General features: G+C 41.1%; 1 long non-coding RNA gene across 3 annotated transcripts in view; it reads right to left on the bottom strand.

Annotated features, from left to right (window-relative positions):
* LOC147916235 (uncharacterized) overlaps positions 1 to 16408 on the bottom strand; it is a 111797-nt gene extending 95389 nt beyond the window's left edge. For all 3 annotated transcript variants that reach the window (XR_015553157.1, XR_015553156.1, XR_015553158.1), the window contains exon 1: positions 16186 to 16408. This is a non-coding gene — a long non-coding RNA (uncharacterized LOC147916235). The remainder of the gene's footprint in view (positions 1 to 16185) is intronic.
* Between the last annotated feature and the right edge of the window lie 276 nt (positions 16409 to 16684).

Raw genomic sequence — 16684 nt, 5'->3', positions numbered from 1 at the left:
TTTTAGAGTCGTGTACTTACATGTTGAGAAAGGGCATGATGAGATGAGCAGGAGTCTCAGAGGATGAGTCCCTGGCATGGTTCTGCCACCTACAAACCAGTGTAAGCTTGACTCTTTCTAAGCCTTGGTTTCTTTCTGAAAATGATGATGCAATGGATTAAAACACGTGGAATCCATGGCAGGTTCATAAATAGGTGCTCTTTCAACCGTATTTTTTAAATGTTTGCCTGAGATATGGATAGAAGAGAGGCTGGAGACCATCACGACAAAGCAGAAGCACAAAGAAGAAAGATTGGGATAGCAATGTTCATTCTCTCCATCATCGACTCCAGCAGCTCGGCTCTGGTCCCAAGCATGTGTAACCCACTCTCCCCAGGTGGAGTTCCAGGAAATACAATCTTCTCCTTCTCACCCAGGGATGTTTTAATACCTCATAGAATGGCTCCCTGGACACCCATCTAAATACCACATCCTTAATCCAGCCCTGCCTACTTCAAAAAGTCAGTGAAAGATCTAGAGCATTGTCATCCATCAAGTTGAACAAATTGTTATAGACGGAATGTTTGCGTCCTCCCAAAATTTCATATATTGAAACCTAATCCCCAATGAGTTGGTATTTGGAGGTGGAGCTTTTGAGAAGTGGTGGGTCATGAGGGTGGAGCCCTCATGTATGGGATTAGTGCCCTTACAAAAGAGACCTCAGAGAGCTCCCTTCATCCTTCCTCCATGTGATGAGATAGCGAGAAGACAGTTGTCTATGAACCAGGAAGTGGTCTTTTACTAGACACCAAATCTGCTAGCACCTTGATCTTGGACCTCCCAGCCTCCAGAACTGTAATAACTAAATTTCTGTTGTTTATAAGCCACCAAGTCTATGATGTTTTGTTATAGCAGCCCAAACAGACTAAGGCAATCTTTAGCACAGCTCCTTCTTCTTTATGTGTACGTTTATGTCTCTTGCCCCAAAGTGTGAGCTCCTTCAAAATAGGTACGGTGCTTGTCCATCTGTCTGCCTCAAGCACCTTGCACAAGACATGGCACATAATAAATGTTTGTTGCTTAATAAAGATTTGTGCTGAATAAATGTTTGTAAGCGAAAGGATGAGTCCATGTGTCAGGCTTAAAGGCTACAGACCTAGTGAATTTATAGACATTATCTTCTTCAATTCTCACAAAAAAACATGAAGTAAGTATTATTTCCTTCTTAGAGAGTAACAAAACTAAAGCTCTGGGGGCTGGCCCCGTGGCTTAGAGGTTAAGTGCACGCGCTCCGCTACTGGCGGCCCAGGTTCGGATCCCAGGCGCTCACTGACGCACCGCTTCTCCAGCCATGCTGAGGCTGCATCCCACATACAGCAACTGGAAAGGATGTGCAACTACGACATACAACTATCTGCTGGGGCTTTGGGAGAAAAAAAAAAGGAGGAGGACTGGCAATAGATGTTAGCTCAGAGCCGGTCTTCCCCAGCAAAAAGAGGAGGATTGTCATGGATGTTAGCTCAGGGCTGATCTTCCTCACAAAAAAAAAAAAAAAAAAAACACCTAAAGCTCAGAAAAGATAATTTGCCCAACACACATCTTGTAAATGACCATTTGGAATTTAAATCCTGGCTTTTCTGATTCCAAAGTCAAGTTCTTTTCATTTTATCATGTTTTCTCACTATTTTTATATAAACTATGAGTTAGAATTAATATTAATTAACTCAAAGCAGGAAGCCATTGGATTTGTTAAAATAAACGTTAATTCTTACACCCTCTCTTGATTAGATGCCACAAAGGAAACATAACAATCATCAAAACAGTACCCATTTGCTAAGGAATTAAATCAGTCATATCTACTGAGGTATCTTCTCCCTTAGAACCTCCTCTCCATTCCTCCAAGGAAAACCTTCCCTTAAGAGAGGGCCAACCCTGTGTGAGACAATGAGGAACCACCACCCGCATATATGGTAAGAACTGAAGGAAACTTCTACTTGTTCTCAAAATAGCTCTACCACTCTGTCTTAGCTCAGGTCCCTAGAAACAGATTCTGAGGTAAATATTTGTATGTAGGAGGTTCAGGGGGCATATGTTCAGGAGCAACACCTGTAAGGGAATGAGGGATGGGTTGGGCAGAGGGAGGAGTTGAACCATGATGCAGTTTTGAGAGAGGCCTCAGCTGATTCTAAAAGGAGCTCTGGAGCTGTACAGCCCTTCAGATTTGTCCCCAGTTGAGGTAAGAAAGCTAGACCTTTGTGCACCAGCATCGAATAATATTAAAAGCAGGCATCCCCCTTCAAGGGGCATGATCTTGGTTGAGTCACCTCCAAAAGGATGAAGACAATGCCAGGAGAAGGAAACAGCTTAGAGCCATCAACAGCTGACAGTCTCAAGAGCTGAGAAATGAGTTTGTCAGTCATAAGGGGGGTGGGGTTGTCTGGGTAGTATAGCTTCCACTACATCACTATGTTTGGATCTACTTGCTTCATCTGGTAACTATTCTCAATTGGGAATAGCTCCTCCAGGATTCAGGCTGGTCCTGTTTCATGGGGAAACATCAGGAGGAAGGGTTGTGGGGTGAACCATATCACCTGATACTACACCTGCTCTCAAAGACCCAAGTGATACTCACTGTCTCTCTTTTCTACTACTCACCCTAGATTTCCATCTCCGTCAGTTAGCACCTTGCTGGCCTAGGTGGCTTACACAGTAGGGTGACCGGCATACTCATCCCTGAGAGGTCTGAGTCCCTAGTCGCTATGCCTTTCTCAAGCTCTGCACATATACATTTATGTCACATTGAACAAGAGATTACCAAGCGATGCCCCAGTGGGTCATCTCAGTGACAATCTACTTCCCCTGTCCCTATTGTGGAACGGCAGTCCTGCCTCCTCCTGATTATCAGGGCCAACAATCCCTGCCAGGTAGTGACTCCTCCTGCTGGCCTCTTGACCTGAGTAGCTCAAAGTAGATAGGTAGCAACCATAGACATAAACTTAATGGGACTCTTGCTGTATCTCCTGCTGGAAGCATTCTCCCTCTCAAAACTAAGACCTCTAGACTTATAGACTAAAGTGAAGAGACAGGAAGCACAAACTTCCCAAATGAGTCACCACTCCTACTTCTGCCTCTTCTTTCTCAGACCCTTGTAATCTATCTAACTAAGAGTTGTTGATTTAGAGTATATATTGCATTCTCCAATCTGATGCTCCAGCTGTACCTTTCAAAGGCCATCTCATCTTTCTATCAAGCTGACAGCTTCTGGGTAGTGTGCTATATGATATGGCCAGAAGATTGCAGGATCATGTGCCCAGTGCCTCACCTCCTTTATTGAGGGGTCCCTTCATCTACGATATTATGCAGAATCCCTTGTCAATGGATCACACACTGTAAATCTTTTGAAACTAGTGCTGGTTGAGACACTGGGTACAGGGGGAAAAAAAATCATACCCAGAATATAGGTGACCCCATTCAGGACACATCACTGTCCTTCTAGAGTGAAAGGGCTCCAACGTAATCAATACATCACAAAATAGCTGGCTGCTGTACTAGAGGGACAGTGTTACAGCAGGGCCTCAGGATCCATCTCTGTTGTGGGAAGTTTGAACCCTCGGCAGCAGCAGAGTTAGATCAGCCTTGGTAAGAGGAAGCCCATGTTGCCGGGCTTAGGCATGGCCTCCATCCCTACATCGTGGGCTCATTTGTGAGCCCATTGTAGCTGCATTAGAGTGGCTGATGACAGAGACTAGCAGATATGAACTGGCCAAGACTATCTCTCTCTTTGACTATTTAGTGCCTCTTCCATGGTGAATGCTCACCAATGGGCATTAACGTGGCAAACAAAGACCACATTTTGTGTCCACATGCATAGGTCCATCCACATGCCTTCATGTTTCCAATCTTTCAGTTTTTCTCATTCCAGACCCCTGACAAACTAGGCAAGACATCTCAATACCTGTGAGCTCATCTATGTTCTTACCCAGGGCCAATTCTATTTCCAAACAAAATGGATGATTGAGTGTAACACCCAAATCTTTGGCCTTGAAAAGTTTTCCCATTGCTGCTGTCTTTCAGGGACAGCCTTCAGTGGTGCTGAAGTGTAGCATTAGTTCATTTTCAGCTTGCACCTCTTGCCTCTAGGGACACCAGGTTACCTTAACCATCTCTAGAACTCTCTGTAGGTTGTGACCCCAGCTGCCATTCCAACCTTACCACTCATTACAATTTTACCCACTTTGCTTCAGATTAAGTGTCACTACCCAGCCTCTATTATTCCAGGATCTGATCATCCCCACTGCAATCAGTGATCACGGTTCTATAACAGCACCTCCAACTGTCAGCCCTGGCTTGATCTTGGTGTTGCTGGTTCCACTCTCACCAGGGCATCCCTAATTACCTTGGTAAATGGAATGTCCTGCAGACTCTCCTAAAGAACACAGTCAGCTTTCCTCTTTTTCATAGCATATCCATGCTAACATGCCCTCTTTTTCCTAGTCTTTTGATCCTTTCTTCTATTGTCTGCCACAGCAGTTCTGGCAGTTTCTACTTCCCATTGCTTTCTCTAAGCTTCCAAAAGTCATCCCATCAGCTTGTTAGCACAGTCTCCCAGGGTCCTTTTCTGTATCGTGGGAGAGTTAAATCCTGTATTACAGGAGAGTGCTCTCATTTTAACCAATTCTCCCTTATCCAACTTTATGTTTTGTCACCCCTTGATTCAGCACCCTCGGGATCCAATCCCATAAATGCTATCCCAGCTCTGCAGGTATATAATGGCTAGGTTCCGCAGTGCCTTTGGCATAGCGTCCCTTTTTTTTGTCTCAGCAGACCTGGCACCTCACTCGTCAAGTTATGCCATGATTTGACAATGTTTATTGGTCTGGTGGCCAAGAGGGAGAGTGGCATTTCATCATGAGGTCAGTACACAGTATCTTGCGGGCAGAAGCCTCTGCATTGGCTTCAGGCAAGGGAGGGAACACTAGCCTTTCAAAGGAAGAGTATACCATCTCTGCAAACCAGAGGTTCAGGGAGAGGGATAGTTTCAAGCTTCTTGAATGCACTGATACAGATGTCACTGTCCCAAGTCTCAACGTCCCACTGTATCCAAACATGGGTCTTGACTTTGGCATAAAAGACTTGCTGAGGTTTAGAATTTAACCTTATCTAGAGTTCCATTTCCCTGGGCCTCATTCTCAGCTTTGTCTGCTCCCCAGCTGCAAAAGACTTAGAATCTCTTTTATGCCACCAAGGAGGCCTTCTCACTGTCACACTTTGCCCTAAATTGGTGATTAATCACCTTCAGCCTTTTGTTGTCTTTCTCCAACGCATGGATAGCACCTAACAACAGCCATCTGGTTTTGTTTTTCTTAGATTCACTACTTCCCCTGTACCTTCCAAATATCTGAGATATTGCACCAGCCAGTACATTCCCTTACACTGATATCCCATCCCAGTTTTGACAATTGTATGTACTTCATACCATGGGGTTCTCCTTGCCAACCATCATCCCATTTGACAGACTACTTTCTAGAACCACTTCTGGTACCAACTGTCTTAGGTCAAAGATTTGCATTCAACAGTATTATTGAGGAATGTTCTCAGCAACAAATCCTCTGAGGAAACGTGGGAAGCCAGTTGAACATAAAGAAGTCGAACTGCAATGCATCAGTAACACAAACCTCAGCCAAGACCATAGGGAGCTCTGCAAGTAGGAGGATCTTTCAGAGTTGATCCCAAATGTGGCAAGAAGGACTGGCTTTTGTACTCTTGCATCACTAGTCATTGAATGTGGTTGGGGCACAAACTTGGTCAAGGCAGCCCCTGTGAATCTTGGAGAGGGAAGCAGCAGTGAGCCATTAGCAGCCAATGCCGAGCAGCTGGGAGAACGAGTTCCTTGGTGCAGAAGTGGGGACTTGGGTGGTGCACCACAGTATCCACCACACCTTCCTTTGCATTAAGGCATTGAAGGATATTTTTCAAATGCAAAAGATGATAAAATAGAGAGACTTGTTGATTAATAATCATTAACACCCTAGATCACAGTGGTTTGTAGCATTAAACCCAGCAAAGAGCAAGGAATCAAGAGATAGACGATAGATCTGGCAAATTTTGGTGTGAACAGAGAAAAGAACATTATGGGTCTTGCAGTGCTGTCTTTAGGGCACTTCAGCTTGGACAGTCCCATAGCCAAGAGATAGTAGAAGACCTCAAGGGTCCCAGAAAGGAGGAGGCAAGGAGGAAGAGGAGAGAGAGAGAAACAAGGAAGGGGAAGGTAAGCTGTCCAATATGTCAATCCTTGTAACAAACTATAAGTCTTTTGTCATATGTTACATACCCTCATTTATATAAAAAAAATCAAGATGAATATCCACGAATTCGATCCTCTCCTCTCCCTGGGGGGAGTCAAAGAAAAGAAAGTGCATGTTTCTTACAAACAAATGTACTTAGCTGATCTATTCCCTGATTGCCTGGGGCCTAACCTACTCCAGATAAGCATTTTTTGTTTTTAATATTTTTACGTGGTTCTTTCATTCTTTCCATCTATCCATAAATCTTTTTTGAGATCCCAGGAAATGCCAGTCTCGCCACTGGCACTGCAGATGCAGGGACAGAGTTGCTCCCCCCCACAAAGGGCCTCACAGCCTAGTAGGAAAGACTACATGTGAACAAACAAATTACAGCATAGTGTGGCAAGTGCTATAGTGGGCAGACACACAGAGAACCGTGGGAGCAGAGATGAGGGCAGCCTGGATATCTGCACAGGGTGATTTAGGGAGGGTCACTGAGCCACCTTAATGTGTTGATTGAACCAAACAAGTTCACAGAATAGCTTTGTCACTTTCTGTCTTATTTTCCCCCCTGTTGCTTTGAGCAACTTCAAGAAGAGTGCTATGCTTCAAATGCCTTCTCTGAATCGTTATTCCTCATATGGGAACAAGCACTTCTGAAAAGTATAACAATTCTTGCCAAATATAAATACCCTTTACATAAAATTCTAATATAAATGGCTTACTTTTGTGTATATTTCTACAATGACACTAGTAATTTTAATGCAGTTCCACTCAAATCTCAGATATCTCAAGCTTGGAAAACAAGAAAGAGAGAGAGAATGAAAACCCTAAAAATAAAATTGAGGAGGGTAAAATGGATAGTAGTGCTGGAGTAGAAATTTTTATATTATAGCCTTAGAAGAATCCAAAAAAATTAAACTTGAACCATACAGTTTCAGTCCTACACTTTTTAGATTGGCTGGAGTTAAAATACACGTCAGCACCTAACAGAGCCAGGTCCACATGTTCTACCATGTTCAAATGCACTCTGGAGAAAAACTTCAGAAAAGCACTATGGAAATTTGTAAATATGTTATTCAAAGGATACGCTTTCTGTATCAGTTAGGAAGCCAGTCACCTGCAAGTAACAGACATTGAACCACAATGATTTCAACAAATAGGGGTTTCTTTTTCTCTTAGTACATGAATGTAAGATGATGGCTGCAGCCCCCGCCATCAGGTCCTTCTCACGGTAGAAGGAGAAGAGCAAAAGGCTGTACTAACCAACACGTGCCTTTTTATCAGAAAAGCAAATGAGTCCCCAGAATTGCCCTCAGAAGGATTCTACGTAAATTTATGGCCAGAATTGGGTCCTACGGCCATCCATAGCTGCAAAGACAGCTTACATAAAAGAATATTTCAATGTCCAGCCTCCATATTGAGAAGTACCAAGGGAGAATGGGAGAAATAATGGGTTAGGGAGAGCCAATTAACAGTATTAGCCATAGTTTTCATGAGTGAAGTTAAGCCATATAACATTACGGTAAAATTCTGAGAAACATCTATTCAACCACGTTCAGCTAAGGTGTTTGAAAAAGGGTTATAAAATGTTTTCTATCAAACATTCAAGTTACTGAAAATCTCTGGGAACACAGTAAGATCTTAGAGTATGGAATTTGTGGGAAAGACCATACATAAGGAAAAATATTATCCATTTTATGGATATATACGTTAGCCCAAAACAAAAATTAGGTAGCTTCATGATGATATTTCCAAAAAGAAAGGTGCTAAAAAGTTGCTAGACTTTTTAGGATGAAATAGGGAAAATAAAATAAAATGAAAAGAGGGAAAACAAAAGGAATTAATTGTATATCATCAAATAATGTCACTTGCACAAGACTTTCTCTCTGGTCATTAGACTCTATCCTAACTGAAGCCTGTAGATACTAAGTTTAAGCCTTATAAGATAAATTTATTATTGTGTCGAAGTTAGAGTTCAGCTGCAAATATAATATTTTAATTGTAAGATTAATGATTGGCTTTTGGCAAGATCCATTGAAAGGAGTGATGAGTTAACATGTGCCTAGGCTGCCTCAGTGCCTGTCTGCTGCTCTCGGTGAGAGCCATGACCACACTCAGGTTGCTACAAGAAAGTGAAGCTCCCTCAGGAATGCTCCAGGAAGTTCTTCCCATGATGCTCCTCGACCAGCCTTACATGACAAGATGCATGCTCCAGCCTCTGCAGCTACAGTCACACCTGCTAGATTCTCCAGCCAAAACTACTGTTGTCTGACTGACTGGGGCTGACTGACCGAAAGCAACTCAAGGTCTCATGGAGGCCCAGATGATGCCAACCCATTTTCCTCCATCATCAGGATTTGCCATACACTGGCTAGATTTGTGAGATCTATAACCTTTGCCCTTCCCTGGACCAGGGGCCCCCGTTTTCTTCCCTTCTTCCCCTCTAGAGAGGTGGAAAGTAACGTTAAAGCTTTCTTTTGTTTACTCAGTAATGTTCTCACTTGTTTAGAGCAGTGCTTCTCATACTATCTGTAGATATGGATCAAATTTTCATTTTTTTGTTGCAAATTCACCTTGGACTGATACATAGTCTTACTAAACAGGACCAAACACACGACACCACATGAACTCAACATCCAAAATAGTGTATATCCTATTCAATAAGACAAGTCCACTGGTCATGCACTTGGATGTCACAACACATCAGATCACAGTGACAGTTTCTAAGCACTCTCAATTTCTATACTGTCTCATGTGAATGAAGAGGTCACACAATGGTCCATGGACACATTTTGAGTGGCACAGGTGTAGGGAAAAGGAAGCTGCTCTTAGTTTCTCTTTGGAACTGGCAGTTAGTCTCTAGCCAGATAATAATAACAAGATCATTGATAGTCTCTTAATTTTGTCTGCTGAATCCATTCTTTCATTCTATGAACATTAAAATATTTCTGAAGATTTTCCTCTTAAAATCCCTATGTTCTCCATCTTCTAATTCTCTTACTCAAGTGTAACCCTTGAAGGTGGTGAAAGATTCCTCTAGCTCTATCTCCACAGAGAATATTCTAGAATCACAATTAACCACCAGTCTTCTGGGGCTCTCTGTTAGCTAACTGCTTCCAAAGGAGAAAAGAATCCTTACATGGGACAACTTGTTGACACAAGCCAAAGGCTGATTGAATATTACAGGTATATGAATCAATTCATACAGCTATAAAAAGTATTCTGATACATGTTCTGTGGATAATTTGCAATTGGAAATTCACTAACAGCATAAATGGAGATGAATAATACTAAAATGGACTGGCCAGGTGTGCCAAAATAAGGATGTGAAATGCATTCTAAAGGTGAGGTAAGATACTTCCTGTAAAGCTGTCCAATATTTTCTTCCCACTACTAAAAGAAATTGAAGATCATTTAAATTGTTCCAAGACAAATCTGTTGACAGGGATAGTAACAAGAAGAATGAAACTAGAGAAAGAAGTATTTGACATAACAACAGGAGCATAAAAAAAGTAGTATGAATTTGCAGGCTGCAAACAAATATCCAATGCATTTCTAAGGCGATTTCAACTAGGACTCAAAAATTAGTAGAAACAAAGTGAAATGCTGATGTTGCAAAAATAAGCTAAGAAAGAGGAATGGACAAGAATAATAGTGTCACATTACCAGAATTAGAATTCATTCAGAAAGATGTTGAGCTCAAATTTGTTTTCCTTCCAAAGTGCCTTATATAATTAGAATGAGGGCATGTTTGCCACGTCTGTGAACATGATTGCTCTCCAGTGATACGATCAAGGGGAAAAAAGATGCTGGCTAGAACTGCAATATTGTGCATGAGAGAAGTGACATTCATATTGCCATCTTCATTTCAATTCATTCTGTGAGACTTACCGTTCCGAGGATCTGATTTTCACATCATAATATGAATATTCAAAATGCTACTTTACATATCACATATGGTTTGGATTTGAGTGATTTCTTCTCAGACTGGAGGGATTTCTCTCAAGCAAATCTGTGTGTTCTTTTAGATATTTTCACTTTAAAAAAAGAAAGTTCAGAAAGAACTTTTTTAAGTAACCCAACAAAAGAATCTGAACTAAATAGAAACAACATTTTCCTACTCTCTCAGATATTTTAAATAGCCAACCTAATTTTTTCCAAACTTTGGACACTAATTCACTTAAATTACAAAATCATTAGAAGAAAAATAAAACTCAGATGTTGAAATTAGGATTTGGAGATGAAAACATCACAGAAAAGAAAATAAAAATGAAAATGACAAAAGCCATTAATACAAAGCCTATGGGCAAGATCTAATGTGTTATTGAAATAATTCTAAATATTCAGTTAATTAACCAGAATGCTCAGGGAATGAGAGATTCTGGTTAACTTAAATTTTCTAGATAATTGAAACTTTCCCTAAAAATCTCTTTCCTTTTTTTGTGCCCATCTCTTACAGTACTTTGAAATCATAACTGAATATTAACTCAAATTATACAGAGATAGAGAAGTAAAAGGAGATTTGGGTTGAGCATGATGTTCTTCCACAGGTAGTACCTGTGTATGTTTAAATCTATCTGCATTATCCAGTATGAAATTATGCTGGGAAGGTCAGGCAGGAAGAACCTACCACTTACTTGGTGCTTATGATTTGCTGAGTACCCCAAAACGTGCTTTCATGCTTTAACTCATTTATCATCCCAGAAAATCTTTGCAAGAGAAATTATCCCCATTTTACAAATAAAAAATTCAGAGCTTAGAAAGGTTCATAAATTTCCCCAAAAATCACACAGTCAGTAATTTGCAAAACTAAGATTCTAACTCAGGTCTGTCTGACTCCAAACACACACTCTCCCTGTCATACCACTGTGACCTAGGCTCTACACCTAGTTCCACCATGATTGAGCTATAAAGCCTGGCACTATGTATTTTACATCTACTGGCCTTAGTTCATTAATACATAAAATTAGAGGGTCACTATCTATAGCAGAAACTACTAGCTGTCCCTCATTTTTTTCATGGTATTAGAGCTCCAGTTTTCAGCTAGGCACGTGACATACGTGGTATGTTTCTCATATTCCCTTGCAGCGAGGCATGGCCATGTGACTTAGACATATGACTAATTACCAATGAGATGTGAGTAGAAGCAATAGGTACAAGTTCCGGTCACATTTATAAAGGAATTGGTCGTGCCCTTCTTGGCCCCATGACTCTTCTTTGAGAGCTGGAATGCAGAGGTGGTGACAAGAAATACTGGACTGCACAATAAGCACAACATCCTAGAGCTGGTGGAGCAGTACCAGAGGAGGAACCTGGGTGCCTGAGAGCACAGATGCCAAAGCTGTCCACGCTGGGAACATCTTGGGAACAACATGTGAGAGAGAAACAAACCTCTGCCTTGTTGAAGCTATTGTTCTGGGTCTCTATCACAGCTGAATCTAATCCTAAACAATGCCAATCTTTTCCAACTCTAGATCTTATAATTGCAAATTTTTGTTAGTAGTTTCATTATGAACAGGGAATGTGGTATGTTTGATCGTTAGAGAAATGAATAAGTAAACAGGAATTATTTTTGTTGGGGTAAGGAGGTCATTTGAGTCTTCCCGTAAAAGTGGCAAATAGAAATAAAATTTCTTTTCACATAATCAAAATTTTACTCTACTAATTTTATACAATTAAAAAAACAGTTTAGATGATCAATTTCCTCTTGTCTGTAAAGTGTCCTTTTTAAATGAATTAAGTGATCTAACTACTGAAAGCTTTCTTGTGTGTCATTTATTATAAGGCTCAGAAAGGGCAAGGGTTTTAGATTCAGTCATATAACCCATTAGAGCCAGAACCAGGAGGAAAACGTAAATCATATGTTTTGAACTACATCTGATTTTTTTTATTCCAAGTATTTTATATCCAAATACAAAAGTCCCTGTTCTAGCTATTTCATGTATGTGAATTTAAGACACACAACACACACACCATGAGGAAATAAAACATTCCATAACCAGAACTCCAAAGTCATAGACTTAAGAACCTAACTGCAAAACAAAGCAAATCAATCTTTCATAATGCAGCTGAGAAAATAAGGAGAACAGGATACAGTAGGGAAAGGATGGTTAAAAATATAAGTGCAACATTTGATTTCACCAAGATGAAATTTGGAACTGTTGTATGGTTCCAATTGTGTTCTCCAAGACAAAAAAGATTGAGTTGGAAATCAAGCCAAGAAGAAATGATTGTCTTTCCTCTGTTGACAGAAGAAATTCTGAAAGGGAATGAATTTCCCACAAAACATAACTTGAACCAAACCATCAGTTAAGGTAAATGCAGAGCAAAAACTCAACTCAACAGCTCTGTTGAAGCCAACTGGCTCTGCTGTCCTGTTTGGCTGAAAGCTACAACTCCAAGAATTGGTGAAGAATTCTATGTTAAAGATAGAACAGATTGACAGCCCACTTGTCTGTAGGGGAGTTAAACCCTTACACTTTCAAAATGCCGTTGTCAAGATGGTCATTCATTCATTAATTCTGTAAGCATTTACTGAATATTTACCCTGTGCCATGCGCTGTTCTGGGAGCTGAAGATACAGTAGGAAACAAAGCAGACATGTTCACCATTCTCACGAAGCTTACATCATTGAGAGGAGGGAGGAAGAGATAATAAACAAATAAATAAAGAGTATGCCAGGTGCCAATAAGTACTACGAAGAAAATTAAGCAGAAGAAAAATAAGAACATGTTGAGAAGACACAGTGCAGTTTCCTACAAGGTGGTCAGAGAAGGCCTCCCTAAAATATGACACTGAAACAATAACTGCATGAAGATATTTGGGATAATGATGTGTTGGGAAAAGGAAAGACATGGTTCTAAGACCCTAAAGCTGTAATATGCCCAGTATGTTCAAGGAACAGTAAGATGGCCAGAACACCTGGAGCTGAGTGAAGAAGGGTGAGAGGGAAGCCTGATAATAAAGGGCGTTGAAGGCTCAGGGTCAAGGACTTAGAACCCACTCTGATAGGAAGAAATTGGAGGGCTTTGAACAGAGGAAAAACGTGATCCCCCTTAACTTCTAGAAGGATCACTGGCTATTAAGTGGAGACTAGACTAGGTGGACGAGGGGGAAACAGGAAGACCAGTTAGAGGCTATCACAAAAATCCACGTGGGAGATAACAACAAATGAAACAGTGGAAATAGGTGTTGAAGGAGTGAACAGTCGATGGATTGTGGATATACTTCCTAAATAATGCTAACTCTATATTCCAGGTGAGAGAAAGAAAACTATGAGCTTCTTTCTTGGTCTGAGAATGCGATAGATATAGAGCTGTCATTTACTCCCATGGGAAAGCAATTTGAAGATGAGAATCACATGTTCAGTTTTAGATGTGTTACATTTGAGATAGTTATTAGACATGTAGGTGGAGACATAAAGCAGATAATCTAATATTCAATTTTGGAGTTCAGAAGAAAGAGCAGGACTGGAGAGAGAGAATGGGGAGTCAGGACTGCATATCTGGTGGATGAGAAAGCCTAGGGAGCTAGGACAGGTAGAGAAGAGTTTAGAGAGAGAGAAAACTGAATTTTAGAGGTTATAGTAATGATGAATGTGGCAGAGACTAGTAGTTGCCTTTCCAATACCATTTTACCCTTATTCCTAGTAAAATAACCTTGATACTATTGAAAAGCAGCAATGTTCCAAGTTTTAAAAAAAAACTACATTTCCCAGATCCCCTTGTAGAAAGGTACAGTGTATGACTTATGAATGAAAGTCATTCAGTGGGAATTTTAGGTCACCTTGCAAAGGAGGTTGACTCAGCTTGAAAGAGCACCCTTTTGCACTTCCCTTTCCCTTCTTTTTTTTTTTTTTAATTTTTTGTTTATTGCAGTAACATTGGTTTATAACATTGTAAAAATTTCAGGTGTACATCATTGTACTTCTATTTCTGCATAGATTACATCATGTTCACCACCAAAATACTAATTACAACCTTTCCCTTCCTTTCTGCCTAGAGGTGGTTATGATGATCAGAACTGCAACAGCCATTGTAATCCCATGAGAAGACGTGGAGAGTAGAAGCCCAAAAGCCATGTACTGGAGAAAGCGGAGCCAGTAGAAGGAGGCTGGGACATTGATGATACATGAAGCCACCTTACCAGCCCTGGACTATCTACCTGTGGGACTCCTGTTCCCTGAGAAAGAGAAATTCCTACCTCTTTTAAGCCACTGTATTTGTGAACTTTATTATCAGCAGCCAAGCATAACCTCTAACTGATACAAGGATGGAGCAGCAAAGGAGGCTAAGGATTGGCCAAGGGTAGCAGAATAGAGTGGGAGGAGGGTCCTAGAGCCTGGGTAAAAAAAAAAAAAAAAAGGTGTTTTTGAGAGGGAAACTGGGTCACATCCTGCTAATAAGCTGGGGAACAGGAGGACTGAGAAATGATCACTGGATTTGCTGACACCCAGACCATGGGTGAGCTTGACAAGAATGTCCTTGTTGAGAGGTGATAGCAAAAACCTGATTAAAGTAGGTTCAAGACAAAAGAGTAAAGGAAGTGGCCATAGACAGCTCTTGAGTTTGGCCATCAAGGAAGGAACAAAATGGGGTGTTGGCTGGAGGGCTTCAGAGAACGTTAATTTTAATCTTGCAGTGTTTTGGATGATGATGGAAATGATGCAGTAGAAAAGGACAAGAGGTGACACAGGAAGGGAGCAAGGACAACTGGTGGAGCGGTGTCCTGGATGAGGTGAGAAGGGTGGGATCCGTAGTCCACGTCCATGCTTGGCAGTGAGGCACACCGTCCCTTCTCCCTATGCCTCAGATGCTGAGTTCTATACGTCTATACACAGGTGGAGCACTCCAGCACACTCTCATGACTCCCTATTCAGAATATCAATTAGGCCAACAGTTGCACCCTAGATCCACATAGCTTAGCAGACAAAGTAGTACAAAGAAAAGAATTTGGAGTCTGAAGTCAGACAGAGTGAGTGTGACTCCCTGCTCTGCCACTAACTGGCTGTGTTCTTGGATGAGCTCTTACCCTCCCCAAACCTTCTCAGCTGTATCACTCTGCCCCTTGGGGTTGCTGGAAGAAAGAAATGATAAATATGCAAAAACACACAGCAAGTTGCCCTGCAAGGTTAGCTACTGCAATCATTAATTACTCTTCCTCACATGCATTTTTAACTAGATGCCTTCTAGGTGCAGTGCACAATGAGGCAGGAGCAAAAGTAGAAAAGAGTATTACTGTCTGTGAAAACACGAAATTTTCATATACCACAGAGATTTGTTATGACTTCATGATTTTTTTAAGTGATCTGGTCTGTTAAAGATAACTTTGGTTCTTTCCCTAACTCTACTTTAGAGGGAACTAGAGCGGGGACTTTGCCCTTTTAAATGTTTCATTAAGCAAGATGTATGCTTCTCTACACAACCTCTGTAATAACTGCCGTGGCACTCGTGATGGGGAAGACTTCACCCTACCTGAGCATACTTGAATCTATATTCATTCCCAGGGCAAAGACCTGCCTGATACATTCATCACCCAAACCTGTGGCAAGTGATTTTCTCTGCCTTTATCATGTCGCCTCCAGCCCTGTGCCAGCATATGGTCTATTATGTGCAAATGATTAAACAGATTTTCTGCAGTGGATAAAAAATATATTTCCCAGTAGATACAGCAAAAGTCCTGTAACTTTCTCCCAGAAGAGTGAGCCTAGAATTCTAAGTTACCCGGTGGGACGGATAGAAGAGAAAGTCATTATTCTGGTGGGTCCATAACTTGCTGTCTCTATTGGCATAAAGGAAAACACATTCAGTGTACTATTTCTCCTGGACCAAATGGAGATGAGAGGACTGCATTCAGAAATAATCTTAGATGTCTGAGGCTTTGCCCATGCTGTCCTTTTCCGTGGGATGCCCTCCCCTACCTGTTCACCTCCGCATCTTCAACTCTTGCTGCAATACTCTGTTTGTATGTCACCTGCTCCAGGAAATGAAGATATACCCGCACTCTCTCTGCCTTGGCCAAGTGAACAGTCTCTCCAATGATTTCCAAAGCTTCTGGGGCTTATCCCTATCAAAGAATTTATCACACTGCATTATAATTTTGCATTTACTTGTCTATTTCACACACACACACACACACACACACACACAAACACCCCTCCCAGATTCCCTGAGGGTTATTTTTATCTATGAAACTTCAGTGCCTAGCATACAGTACACAGTAAATATTCAGTAAACAGTTGGTGAATTAATCTCCAATTCATTAATTTCCTTTTAAACAGAAGCTTAACATGACACCGCCAGCATTTAAGAATTTTTTCAATTTTTAAATACATTTGAAAGAAGTGTACTTTATACATTACATACACACACACACACACACATACTCCAAAATACACCAAAATGGTACAGAAAGCACAC

The sequence above is a fragment of the Ceratotherium simum genome, chromosome 9, assembly GCF_057802395.1.
Source record: "Ceratotherium simum simum isolate JZ-2026a chromosome 9, ASM5780239v1, whole genome shotgun sequence".
Lineage (NCBI taxonomy): Eukaryota > Metazoa > Chordata > Mammalia > Perissodactyla > Rhinocerotidae > Ceratotherium > Ceratotherium simum.
The sequence above is the reverse complement of the archived record's forward strand: the minus strand, read 5'-3'. Positions and strand labels throughout refer to the sequence as shown.